The 14476-nt window shown below is 41.0% G+C and overlaps 1 protein-coding gene across 6 annotated transcripts in view; it reads left to right on the top strand.

Annotated features, from left to right (window-relative positions):
• Positions 1-14476, top strand: part of LOC106599465 (nuclear receptor coactivator 2) — a 64827-nt gene that overhangs the window by 18216 nt on the left and 32135 nt on the right. The gene's annotated exons all lie outside the window — the stretch shown is intronic.

Raw genomic sequence — 14476 nt, forward strand, 5'->3', positions numbered from 1 at the left:
ACCCCAAGCATACTTCCAAAGTTGTGGCAAAATGGCTTAAGGACAACAAAGTCAAGGTATTGGAGTGGCCGTCACAAAGCCCTGACCTCAATCCTATAGAAAATGTGTGGGCAGAACTGAAAAAGCGTTTGCGAGCAAGGAGGCCTACAAACCTGACTCAGTTACACCAGCTCTGTCAGCCTACAAACCTGACTCAGTTACACCAGCTCTGTCAGGAGGAATGGGCTAAAATTCAGCCAACTTATTGTGGGAAGCTTGTGGAGGCTACCTGAAACGTTTCACCCACAATTTAAAGGCAATGCTACCAAATACTAATTGAGTGTATGTAAACTTCTGACCCACTGGGAATGTGATGAAAGAAATAAAAGCTGAAATAAATAATTCTCTCTCCTCTTATTCTGACATTTCACATTCTTAAATTAAATTGGTGATCTTAACTGACCTAAGACAGGACATTTTTACTAGGATTATATGTCAGAAATTGTGAACTGAGTTTAAATGTATTTGGCTAAGGTGTATGTAAACTTCCGACTTCTACTGTATGGGCGATTCCATGGCAGCGTAACATATATTTTTGGTATCAGATTATTCTGTCAATTCTCACAATCTCAATTGTGATGAAAGATGTTTTGAAATGCTTATTACATATGTTTCACAAACCATTTTTGTGAAAATCATGATACAAGGCCATTTTTTAGGACTCTTTTTAGACTTATACATGCCTCCTGCAAGACTGTGTTCTGTACGTGATAGACATATTGGTGTCATTATCCTCCGTATAGTGTGCTCTAAGATATGGAGTGCATCTTGATTCTGAAATAAAACATTTCACGTTCATTTATTCATCATAAAAAATATTTTATCAACTACCCATTTTTAGATTTTGTTCATTAAGACAAATATATTTTTTGGAACAATATACTCTACAAGTGGGCTCTGCTAATTCTGAAGTTATCATCATTTTTATGAGTACCATCAACACAGTGAATGGGACAGATTCAACATAATATACAATCGCTTGATTCTGCTGGCAAAGGTTTTAATTTTTAAAACTCAGAAAAAGAAACGTTTAATATTGGATTCTTTCAAAATAACTTTTAAACATACACTAGAAGGATTGATTTTAATTTAAAATGGGTTAAATTGAGACGTCACACAATACCCTATTAATGTCAAAATGGAATGATCTTTTTAGACATTCTTTACTAATTTTAAAAATGAAAAGCTAAAATGTCTTGAGTCTAAGTATTAAACCCCTTTGTTATGGCAAGCCTATATAAGTTCAGGAGTAAAAATGTGCATATTAGCTGTAATAATAGTGGTTTAATGTACTACGTCCTCTCTGTACCCCCACACAAACAATTATGTGCAAGGTCCCACAGTTGAGCAGTGAATTTCAAACACAGATTCAACCCCAATGCCTCACAAAGAAGAGCACCTATGGATAAAGGTCAATGGTGACTTTAAACCAGTTACAGAGTTATGGTTGTGATAGAACTGACGATGGATCAATCATTGTAATTACTCCACAATACTAACCTAAATGACAGTGAAAAGAAGTAAGCCTATACAGAATACAAATCTTCCAAAACATGGATCATGTTTGCAATAAGGCACTAGAACTGCAAGAAAAACTTTGTCCTGAATACAAAGCATTATGTTTGGGGCAAATCCACAACAACACATCACTGAGTACCATTCCATGTTTTCAAGCGGGGTGGCTGCATCATGTTATGAGTATGCTTGTCATCGGCAAGGACTAGGGAGTTTTTTAGGGCAAAAAGAAACTGAATAAAACTAAGCACAGACACAAATCATAGAAAACCTGGTCAGTCTGCTTTCCAACAGACATTGGGAGACAAATCCCCCTTTCAGCAGGACAATAACCTAAATCACAAGGCCAAATATACACAAGTTGTTTACCAAGACGACATTGAATGTTCCTGAGTGGCCTACTTAAAGTTTTGACTTAAATCGGCCTGAATGTCTATGGCAAGACTTAAATTGAATGCATTTCAATTAACAGGTGTGCCTTAAGTTAATTTGTGGAATTTCTTTCCTTAATGCATTTGAGCCAATCAGTTGTGTTGTGACAAGTTAAGGGTGGTATGCAGAAGATGGCCCTATTTGGTAAAAGACCAAGTCCATATTATGGCAAGAACGGCTCACATGAGCAAAGAGCAACGACAGTCCATTACTTTAGGACATGAAGGTCAGTCAATGCGGAAAATTTCAAGAACGTTTCTTCAAGTGCAGTTTTACCAAGAAGGAGAGTGATGGAGTACTGCATCAGATGACCTGGACTCCATAATCACCGACCTCAACCCAATTGAGATGGTTTGGGATGAGTTGGACCGCGGAGTGAAGGAATAGCAGCCAACAAGTGCTCAGCATATGTGGAACCCCTTCAAGACTGTTGGAAAAGTATTCCAGGTGAAGCTGGTTCAGAGAATGGCAAGAGTGCGCAAAGCTGTCAAGGCAAAGGGTGGCTACTTTGAAGAATCTAAAATATATTTTCATTTGTTTAACCCTTTTATTTTTTTATTTTTTTTGGTTACTACATGATATCATAGTTTTGATGTCTTCACTATTCTACAATGTAAAAATAAAGAAAACCCTTGAATGAGTAGGCGTGTCAACTTAACTGGTACTGTGTTTCATTGACAACTAAGGGTGCGTTTGTATATTGCCTCCAGTGTGTCAGAGTGGGTCGTTCATAAATTCTGAGCATTTTTCTCGCAGAGCACACACTGGACGCTCTGGCCGATGAGTAATGTTGATCCGAGCGTTCCTCATAACGGCAGTCGAGCACCCAAGCTAACTGTCCTGAAGTTGGCTAGCTTGCTACTTGCAGACATAATTTAAAAAAATATGTAATTAGGGCAAGTCCGTTAAGAACTAATTCTTATTTACAATGACGGCCTTGTTCAGGGGCAGAACGACAGATTTTTACCTTGTCAGCTCGGGGATTTGATCTTGCAACCTTTTGGTTACTGGCCCAACGCTCTAACCACTAGGCTACCTGCCGCCCCAGGGAAAATGAGAACCCCTCACTCTGACCATTTTACTCACTCTAGCAGAGTTGGTTAGGCTGTATCTACATGTTACCTAGAGCGATAGTGACTAACTGTGATGCTGGCAACACTGGCAATGACTTTTTTTGCCAACGTTTACTGACACCAGTCATATTCAGCGGGTTTTGCGCATTCCTATATTAATCAGTTATTTTGCGCTCTAGCACACTCAGACGAGAGTGCTCTGAAATCGGAGTAGATATCCAGAGTGAATTTATGAATGCAAGAGATGCTAACTGAAGAACAGTCAATCAAGTTTAGAATAGCTAGCTAGGAGAGAGTCGGTCACTCACCCACGCCTTCAATGACATGACATCCTCCCAGGAGCTAGCTAATGTTAGGCTCTGGGATTTTAGCTTACTAGATAAATAGATACGCTAGCTTATTAGCCACGTTATAACTGACTTGGGATTATTGCCCTTGCTAGTTTGTCAATAAAATCAATCTCGGCCTTAGTTACATTCGTCCATTTTTGTCATTGAAATCAACAGTGCATCCCGACTGGGTGGCGACAGCAAACAATGTACCAGGCCAGCTGTGATTTACAACCTGATAGTAATATTTTTTTGGCCTACCAAGAAATGTATTGGAAAATTGTATTAATCGTGCATTGAACTGCATCCATCTATTCTGCCATCATGGAATCTTGAGTCAAGTAGAACCTATTTTTAAAACCTGTTATAAAGTTAGTTTTGTCGCATGAACTGGGAATTTGATTTTGACTTTCATATCTGCAAAGTAGTTAGGGCTGTCAGTTCCACTTTAATAAAGCGTAGTGCGCTATGATAGACTGCATCTATAGGCTTTCATGTATTGGCAACTGCATTCATATAGGTCAGTGGTTCCCAAACTTTTTATAGTCCCGTACCCCTTCAAACATTCAACCTCCAGCTGCGTACCTGGGTCAGCACTCTCAAAGGTTGTTTTTTTGCCATCATTGTAAGCCTGCCACAAACGCACTATACAATACATTTATTAAACATAAGAATGAGTGAGTTTGTCACAACCTGGTTCGTGGGAAGTGACAGAGTTCTTAAAGGACACAGGCACTAATAGTAAATCATTTTGTTCTTTATTAAGCCAATTAACATATAAAACCTTATTTGGTCATCAAATTGTGAATAACTCACCACAGGTTAATGAGAAGGGTGTGCTTGAAAGGATGCACATAACTCTGCAATGTTGGGTTGTATTGGAGAGTCTGTCTTTTCATTTTCCACACAGTCTGTGCCTGTATTTAGTTTCATGCTAGTGAGAGCCGAGAATCCAGTCTCACATAAGTACGTGGTTGCACAGGGCGTAAGTGTCTTAACAGTGCGATTTGCCAAGAAACTGCATGCAGCCCAATCCAGAAATCTGTCCGTGGCTTCTGATTTTTAAATTACAGACCCGCTTGTTGCAATTTCGATGAGGCTCTCTTGTTCAGATATCGTGGACTGGAGGCAGGGCATGAAAGGGATAACAAATCCAGTTGATTGCGTTGTCCGTTTCGGGAAAGTACCTGCGTAATTTCGCACCCAGCTCACTCAGGTGCTTCGCTATATCACATTTGACATTGTCAGTAAGCTTGAGTTCATTTGCACACAAAAAAGCATACAATGATGGAAAGAGCTGTGTGTTGTCCTTGTTAATGCTGACAGAAAAGAGCTCCAACTTCTTAATCATCGCCTCAATTTTGTCCCGCACATTGAATATAGTTGCGGAGATTCCCGGTAATCCTAGATTCAGATCATTCAGGAGAGGAAAAAACATCACCCAGATAGGCCAGTCGTGTGAGAAACTCATCATGCAAGCGGTCAGACAAGTGAAAATTATGGTCAGTAAAAACTTTAAGCTCGTCTCTTAATTTATAAAAAGCGTATCAATACTTTGACCGTTGATAACCAGCGCACTTCTGTATGTTGTAAAAGCATTACATGGTCACTGCCCATATCGTTATAATGCAGAAAATACACGAGTTCAGGGGCCTTGCTTTAACAAAGTTAACCATTTTCACTGTAGTGTCCAAAACGTCTTTCAAGCTGTCAGGCATTCCCTTGGCAGCAAGAGCCTCTCGGTGGATGCTGCAGTTCCCGACGCCACTTCGGTACACAACTGCTTGCACGCGCGTTACCACTCCACTATGTCTCCCTGTCATGGCTTTTGCACCATCAGTACAGCTATCAATACCTCTTGACCACAAGCCCATTTGATGTCACAAAGCTGTCCAGTACTTTTAAAAATATCCTCATGTTGTCCTGGTTTCCAGTGGTTTGCAGAAGAGGATGTCTTCCTTAATTGCCCCCCCCCCCATAATGGTATCTGTTGCTTTTATACATGTCTTACTAAAGTAGTCTTTATTCTCGCTCAAACTTCCATGGCTTATTTATCATATTGTCATGTTTCGTTTCCAAATGTCTGCGTAACGAGTGAAGGTTTCCCGCGAGAGCATAACGGTTAATGTGATTGGATGTTAATTATTTGACAAGGCTACCTGTATTTGACATTGTTGTTATTTCACTGAACACTAGATGTTTTTTTTGGCAGTGAAACGAGGCGACTCAGGCGAGGGGGGGACCTCACCCAAATGTATAGCCCCGTTGGAAAATATAAATGTACAGTTTGAAAATGTTAAGATTTTTTTTATATATACACACACACACACACACACACACACACACACACACGTGTGTGAGAGTAGATAGATATACATATATATATCTATCTTGCTCAAAAAAATAAAGGTAACACTTAAAAAACAATGTAACTCCAAGTCAATCACACTTCTGTGAAATCAAACTGTCCACTTAGGAAGCAACACTGATTGACAATACATTTCACATGCTGTTGTGCAAATGGAATAGACAACAGGTGGAAATTATAGGCAATTAGCAAGACACCCCCAATAAAGGAGTGGTTCTGCAGGTGGGGACCACAGACCACTTCTCAGTTCCTATGCTTCCTGGCTGATGTTTTGGTCACTTTTGAATGCTGGCGGTGCTTTCACTCTAGTGGTAGCATGAGACGGAGTCTACAACCCACACAAGTGGCTCAGGTAGTGCAGCTCATCCAGGATGGCACATCAATGCGAGCTGTGGCAAGAAGGTTTGCTGTGTCTGTCAGCGTAGTGTCCAGAGCATGGAGGCGCTACCAGGAGACAGGCCAGTACATCAGGAGACGTGGAGGAGGCCGTAGGAGGGCAACAACCCAGCAGCAGGACCGCTACCTCCGCCTTTGTGCAAGGAGGAGCAGGAGGAGCACTGGCAGAGCCCTGCAAAATGACCTCCAGCAGGCCACAAATGTGCATGTCTCTTTCTGACCGTTTGAGCAGACTACATGAGGGTGGTATGAGGGCTCGACGTCCACAGGTGGGGGTTGTGCTTACAGCCCAACACCGTGCAGGACGTTTGGCATTTGCCAGAGAACACCAAGATTGGCAAATTTGCCACTGGCGCCCTGTGCTCTTCACAGATGAAAGCAGGTTCGCACTGAGCACGTGACAGACGTGACAGAGTCTGGAGATGCCGTGGAGAACGTTCTGCTGCCTGCAACATCCTCCAGCATGACCGGTTTGGCGGTGGGTCAGTCATGGTGTGGGGTGGCATTTCTTTGGGGGGCCGCACAGCCCTCCATGTGCTCGCCAGAGATAGCCTGACTGCCATTAGGTACCGAGATGAGATCCTCAGACCCCTTGTGAGATCATATGCTGGTGCGGTTGGCCCTGGGTTCCTCCTAATGCAAGACAATGCTAGACCTCATGTGGCTGGAGTGTGTCAGCAGTTCCTGCAAGAGGAAGGCATTGATGCTATGGACTGGCCCGCCCGTTCCCCAGACCTGAATCCAATTGAGCACATCTGGGACATCATGTCTCGCTCCATCCACCAACGCCACGTTGCACCACAGACTGTCTAGGAGTTGGCGGATGCTTTAGTCCAGGTCTGGGAGGAGATCCCTCAGGAGACCATCCGCCACCTCATCAGGAGCATGCCCAGGCATTGTAGGGAGGTCATACAGGCACGTGGAGGCCACACACACTACTGAGCCTTATTTTGACTTGTTTTAAGGACATTACATCAAAGTTGGATCAGCCTGTAGTGTGGTTTTCCACTTAAATTTTGAGTGTGACTCCAAATCCAGACCTCCATGGGTTGATAAATTGGATTTCCATTGATTATTCTTGTGTGATTTTGTTGTCAGCACATTCAACTATGTAAAGAAAAAAGTATTTAATAAGATTATTTCATTCATTCAGATCTAGGATGTGTTATTTTAGTGTTCCCTTTATTTTTTTGAGCTGTGTGTGTGTGTGTGTGTGTGTGTGTGTGAATCACATTTTTATCTGGCGTACCCCTGGCGGCATTGCGAGTACCCCTGCTTTCTGCTATTTAACAAGGGGCATGACCTATTTCTACAGAATAAGGCCATTTTTATGCACAACCTAATTCTCTTCAATATGCTTTTTAAAAGATCGCTTTTCATGTATGTATGTATGTATGTATGTATGTGCAAATATTTATAAGCTGAGACACGATCAATTTGGGCACCATCCAAAATACATATGCCTAAATCATCAGATACATTTTTAAGTGTTCTGGAAAACAACATATACTTGGTTTTATCTGCACCAATTTCAGTTCAACAAAGACTTTCTGTAAAGCAATGAATGGAGACTTCAGCTCAAAGAACCTGGTTGACTGTGGGGTGAAAAGCATACACAAGTGTCAACGGCATACAAGTGCAGCTTAAATGTTTTTTTGTTTGCAGATAAACCAATACTGTTCATGTAAAGCTTCTGAATAAGCAATAAGTGATCAACAGTATCGAATTCCTTAGACAGGCCAATGAAAAGGCCAGCACAATTTCCTATTAACCATGTTTAAAAACATGGATGCATCAGATGGTGCTTGTGCTATAACCTGGTCTGAAACCTGACGACTACATTTAGACAGGGGTGGAAAGAGTACTGTAAAATCCTACTCAAATATAAGTACTTTTACTTTAATGAAATTGTAATAAAGTAAAAGTACTGGTTTAAAAAAACAACTACTAAAGTAAAAAGTAGCACATTAAAAAGTACTCAGAGTAAAAGTTACTAATTTCTAAAATAATTAGCTATTTCAATTTTGATGGTTATTTTTATTCTCCTTGTACAAGAACTGAAGTTCATGTGAAAAGGGCGTGGCAATTGAATGCAAGCTTCACAAATGAATATTAAAAAGTAATTTTCTATATACTACTGTAAATGCAATATTGTTTACATGTAATGCTTCCATAAAACACCAGAAAAGAACCAACAAGATAAGATCCAGCACAGCTGATTTTAATATTAAATATTAACTTCACGTATACAAATGTTCAAAAGGCATATTTTTGGTGGAACTACCAACCAAAACACACCTCATTTCACATCACTCTGAATTTGCCATTGTTTCAGTAGGAGCAGATTTTAAAAAAAAAATACATTTAAAAAAAGTTACCCTCTTGGGCAGGTGGGACGCTACCGTCCCACCCATGGTTCACACTATTCAACAGCCAGTGAAAAATCAGAGCGCCAAATTCAAAACAGAATGTCATAATTCAAAGTTCTCAAACATACGAATATTTAACACCATTTTAAAGATACACTTCTCCTTATTGTAACCACATTGTCCGATTTTCAAAAAGGCTTTACGGCAAAAGCATAAAGTTAGATTATGTTAGGACAGGTACAACACAAGAAAAACCACACAGCCATTTTCCAAGCAGGAGAGGGGTCACAAATACCAGAAATCCAGCTAAAATTAAGCACTAACCTTTGACGATCTTCATCAGATGACACTCCTAGGACTAAATGTTAGCCAATACATGTATGTTTTGTTCGATAAAGTTCATATTTATATCCAAAAACAGCATTTTACATTGGCGCGTGATGTTCAGAAAATATTTGGCCTCCAATACTGCCGGTGAACCAGCACAACAATTTACAAAAATACTCATAAACGTTGATAAAATATTAAACTGTTATCCAAAGAATTATAGATAAACATCTCCTTTATGCAACCGCTGTGACAGATTTTTAAAAAGCTTCACGGGGAAAGCACACTTTGCAATAATCTGAGTTCGGCGCTCAGAAACATACACCAGGCAATACAGATACCCGCCATTTTGGAGTCATCTAAAATCATAAATGGCATTATAAATATTCACTTACCTTTGATGATCTTCATCAGAAGGCACTTCCAGGAATCCCAGGTCCACAATAAATGTTGTTTTGTTCGATAAAGTCCATAATTTATGTCCAAATACCTCCTTGTTGTTTGCGCGTTCAGTAAGCTACTCCAAATGTAGGAAGCGTGCCCAAAATGTCATGACGAAAAGTTAGAAAAAAAGTTATATTTATGTTTGTTGAAACATGTCAAACGTTGTATAGCATCAATCTTTAGGGCCTTTTTAACTTAAAACTTCAATAATATTCCAACCGGACGATTCCAATGTCTTGAAAAACATTATGGAACACAGCTACCTCATCACGTGAACGCGTGCCAATTATCTCATGTCATTTTCTGAGTCACCAACTTCCCGGCCTTCTTGTTCGCTCTCTGTTCACTGCAAAAGCCTGAAACTAGGTTCTAAAGACTGTTGACTTCTAGTGAAAGCCTTAGGAAGTGCAAAATGAACCCTAAGTCACTGTGTGTTTAGATAGGCAATGACTTGAAAAGACTACAAGCATCAGACTTCCCACTTCCTGGTTGGAGTTTTCTCAGGTTTTTGCCTGCCATATGAGTTCTGTTATACAGTTTTAGAAACGTCAGTGTTTTCTATCCAAATCTACTAATAATATGCATATTATAGTTTCTGGGCCAGAGTAGTAGGCCATTTAATTTGGGTACATTTTTCATCCGGCCGTGAAAATACTGCCCCCTACCCAAGAGAGGTTAATTGAGTCTATCCTGGCTCGCTTTGCAGTCCAGCACAGCTAAAAAGACGCTCACAGGCGGCAGATGCAGGCAGGTATGTGTTGAGTTTTAGGGACAACTTCTGTATGTACGGAAAAAATGAAGTAAATCCATTTTGTCCGATGGACTAGCAAGATACCCATCCAGCTCCCCTGTACATTCTGACCATTTGGTTGTCAGCGATGAGAAGAAATCCTCTTCATCAGATTAATGCTGCCTTGGATGCTCAGTCTCGTCCTGTGTGATTGTGTCAAGATGATTCTTCAGGTACGCCAAACCTGTACATTGGAAACAACACAACATTCAATGTTTCAGGAAACTCTGATCATGCCAATCATGTTATTGGCATTGCAATAGCTCTAACACAGACTTCCACACTTGTTATTCTCAGATACTGAGATTGGAGTTGTTCAAATACATTCAGACCTAACAAATTCTCTAATGTTGAGGTGAGTCCATGTCTGGCTGTACCAAAACATAGTTATATGCAAAGGTTATTGTCCAGCACCTGTAATGAAACTTAGATAATGAAAAAAAAGAAACATACGCAATTAAAGAAAAGACTCAAAGACCAAAAGATATCATCATCTTCAAATGGACAATGACGTTAACCTTTGAGTAAAGAAATCATACCGGCTGTGATGACATCAGCTTTGTCAGTCCAAGACATCTTGAACTTTGGCAGAAGGATTGCAGCAGCAATAAGCTGTGGCTCCTCCATCATTTCGCCAAAGTGCTTTTGGAGACCGTTCTGAATGGCTCTGATAAGTGTAGGCACATTTGGCAGGATGCTTCCAGCATTTGAAGTTTGTTTTTAGTAAGAAGATCACTGCCAGCAGCCACCCCATATGTGTGTTGGTCTCAGACTGTAGAATGTTCAAAACTCAGACCAAAGGCTTCATCGCTTTGCAGTACTCATTCAAGAACATTTCTGCCGGGCTCAGCTTGAAAGATAAGGTAAATGTAATACCTCTTAGAATTCTAACATTTCATGGACAATAAATATTACTGTAATAGGACAACATTACATTGATTCAAAGAATTGCTACTCACATTTTCACTTTTAAATCTTCACACACATTTCTTATGGCATCCTCCTCTTTCTCTTGTATGATACGTGTGATCCTCTCCACAGCCAGTTAAGTTGAGTTCCAACATGTTTGATTTGGACGGATCAACTGCAGTTTGCGTTCATTCTCGACAACTTCGGCAGCTAAGGTTGACCGCCCCGTTTTATTCCACATGGCATTTGGCAAAAGACAACCTGGACAACCTTTTGTAGCCATCACTATTTGCTTTGAGGATGCAGGGCTGTTACCAACTCTTTAAAAACTGGTTGTTGGACCACAGAGTGGCTGTTGGCCCTCACAGATCAAATGAATGACAAGCTTGTCAACAGTTGCTGTGAGACGCACCTGGCTCCTCCCACTGCCATCATTTCAGACATCAAGTTGAAGAGGTGTTTCATAGTTCCTTGGTTTGTTTGTTTGTGGTTGCAGAGGTGAGCATATTGTAGTTTGTCATCTTTAATGGATGTTTCCTCTGGACAAAATGTATATAGCCTGACCAGTTTCGGTTTTATACAAATGAACTTAAACCAGTACATAAAGTGCACTCTAATTATTTGGGCAATGACAACATTTTTGATTTGGCTCTGTAGTCCAGCACATTTGATTTTAATATATACAATGACAATGGGGTTAAAGTGCAGACTGTCAGCTATAAGGTGTCATTTATTCATATCAAATGAACCATTTAGAAATTATATTATGTTTTGAATAATGTCACTGTCCAAATACATACGGATGTTGGGGAATATTGTTCGTTCTTTTCCCCAGTTATAAGAACTATAGTTTTACCAATCAGGATTTTTGGCTATTATTCGAAACTCAGTGATCCAACCAGATATAGCTAGATAATAAGAAGCAAAAAAAAGATAATGCACATACCTAAAAATCCCAGGTCTCAAAAGTATTTATTTTATCTTCACAAGTGCATTAATTTCACTTTTAGCTATCCCCAACAACTTACATTATTGGGATGGCAAGCTAAACTCAGCAAAAAAAGAAACGTCCTCTCACTGTCAACTGCGTTTTATTTTCAGCAAACTTAACGTGTAAATATTTGTATGAACGTAAGTTTCAACAACTGAGACAAACTGAACAAGTTCCCCAGACGTGACTAACAGAAATGGAATAATGTGTCCCTGAACAAAGGGGGGGGGGGGGGGACAAAATCAACAGTAACAGTCAGTATCTGGTGTGGCCACCAGCTGCATTAAGTACTGCAATGCATCTCCTCCTCATGAACTGCACCAGATTTGTTCATGCTGTGAGATGTTACCCCACTCTTCCACCAAGGCACCTGCAAATTCCCGGACATTTCTTGGGGGAATGGCCCTAGCCTTCACCCTCCGATCCAACAGGTCCCAGACGTGTTCAATGGGATTGAGATCTGGGCTCTTCGCTTGCCATGGCAGAACATTGACATTCCTGTCTTGCAGGAAATCATGCACAGAACGAGCAGTATGGCCGGTGGCATTGTCATGCTGGAAGGTCATGTCAGGATGAGCCTGCAGGAAGGGTACCACATGAGGGAGGAGGATGTCTTCCCTGTAATGCACAGCGTTGAGAGTGCCTGCAATGACAACAAGCTCAGTCCGATGATGCTGTGACACACCGCCTCAGACCATGACGGACCCTCCACCTCCAAATTGATCCCGCTCCAGAGTACAGCCTCGTTCATTCCTTTGACGATAAACGCAAATCTGACCATCACCCCTGGTGAGACAAAACCGTGACTTGTCAGTGAAGAGCACTTTTTGACAGTCCTGTCTGGTCCAGCGATGGTGGGTTTGTGCCCATAGGTGACGTTGTTGCCGGTGATGTCTGGTGAGGACCTGCCTTAGAACAAGCCTACAAGCCCTCAGTCCAGCCTCTCTCAGCCTATTGCGGACAGTCTGAGCACTGATTGAGGGATGGTGCGTTCCTTGTGTAACTCGGGTAGTTGTTGTTGCCGTCCTGTACCTGTCCCGCAGGTGTGATGTTCGGGTGTACCGATCCTGTGCAGGTGTTACACGTGGTCTGCCACTGCGAGGATGATCAGCTGTCCATCCTGTCTCCCAGTAGTGCTCTTTTGGGAATCTCACAGTATGGACACTGCAATTTATTGCCCTGGCCACATCTGCAGTCCTCATGCCTCCGTGCAGCATGCCTAAAGCACATTCACGCAGATGAGCAGGGACCGTGGGCATCTTTCTTTTGGTGTTTTTCAGAGTCAGTAGAAAGGCCTCTCTAGTGTCCTAAGTTTTCATAACTGTGACCTTCATTGCCTACCGTCTGTAAGCTGTTAGTGTCTTAATGACCGTTCCGCATGTTCATTAATTGTTTATGGTTCATTGAACAAGCATGGGAAACTGTTTAAACCCTTAACAATGAAGATCTGTGAAGTTATTTGGATTTGGACTTTTACGAATGATCTTTGAAAGACAGGGTCCTGATAAAGGGACGTTTCTTTTTTTGTAGAGTTTACTAGCTACCATAATGTCAATGCGGTAGTAGCCCGCGCTACAGTTTATAGTTCCTTGAGCTGTGTAAAGATGTTGGTCAGGGTTAGCTTCTAACTAGCTAGCAACAGGATGAGCTAGTTAACGTTAGCATTATGCTACAGATTGAATGCAACTGGCTAGTAGCAACACTTTGTTAGCTACACAGCCTACACAACAAACGCCATTCATGGCGATTAAAATATATTTATAACTTTTCGTACCATTACATGTTTCCTCAAGTTTGACAGAGTTTTTGTAGGCAGGCACCTCCACCATCTTTGGTAAGCAGAGCTTACATTCCATAATTACACCTTGTTTCTCTGCTTGAAGCTGAAGTGTTCTTTGAGATGCGGTCAGGGATTTCCTTCCTCATGGTCTTCAGAAGACCCGGTCACTGGCTCGGTTTCTGTGTCGTCTCCTGAACCTGCTCAATCTCGTTAGGCTCCATTTATTTTTCAAGTTGATTAGGAAACCTTTTTTTTTCATGGCACGTAGCTTTAAAAAAAAAAAAAAATTACACTGTTAGAAAATCCTACGACCGATCATTTGGTTTGCATACACAGCTGTGATTGGGCTGTTTTTGCGCGATGCGTGAAATTGAATTGTATTGGTCCATCTGGTCATGTTACTTGTCACTGACGAACAAGTGAACAGTTCTAGCTGCTACAAAAGGTGCGAACTTCATGCTTGCCATGATGTGTATCCTTTTCTAGATTGTACTCTGTAATGGATGGTTTTGAAAATGTACTTAAGTAAAAGTACAGCCTTTGAAAAATACTCGAAGTACAAGTACACAGAAAAGCTACTCAATTACAGGAATGTGAGTAGTTGTAATTTGTTACTTCCACCCCTGCGTTTAGAATACCGACTCTTAGTTCAAAAAGATCTTAGCTGAGAATTAATCAAGGATTCTAATATTTTTGCTACAGTTAATGTTGTGG

The sequence above is a fragment of the Salmo salar genome, chromosome 03, assembly GCF_965601325.2.
Source record: "Salmo salar chromosome 03, fSalSal1, whole genome shotgun sequence".
NCBI lineage: Eukaryota > Metazoa > Chordata > Actinopteri > Salmoniformes > Salmonidae > Salmo > Salmo salar.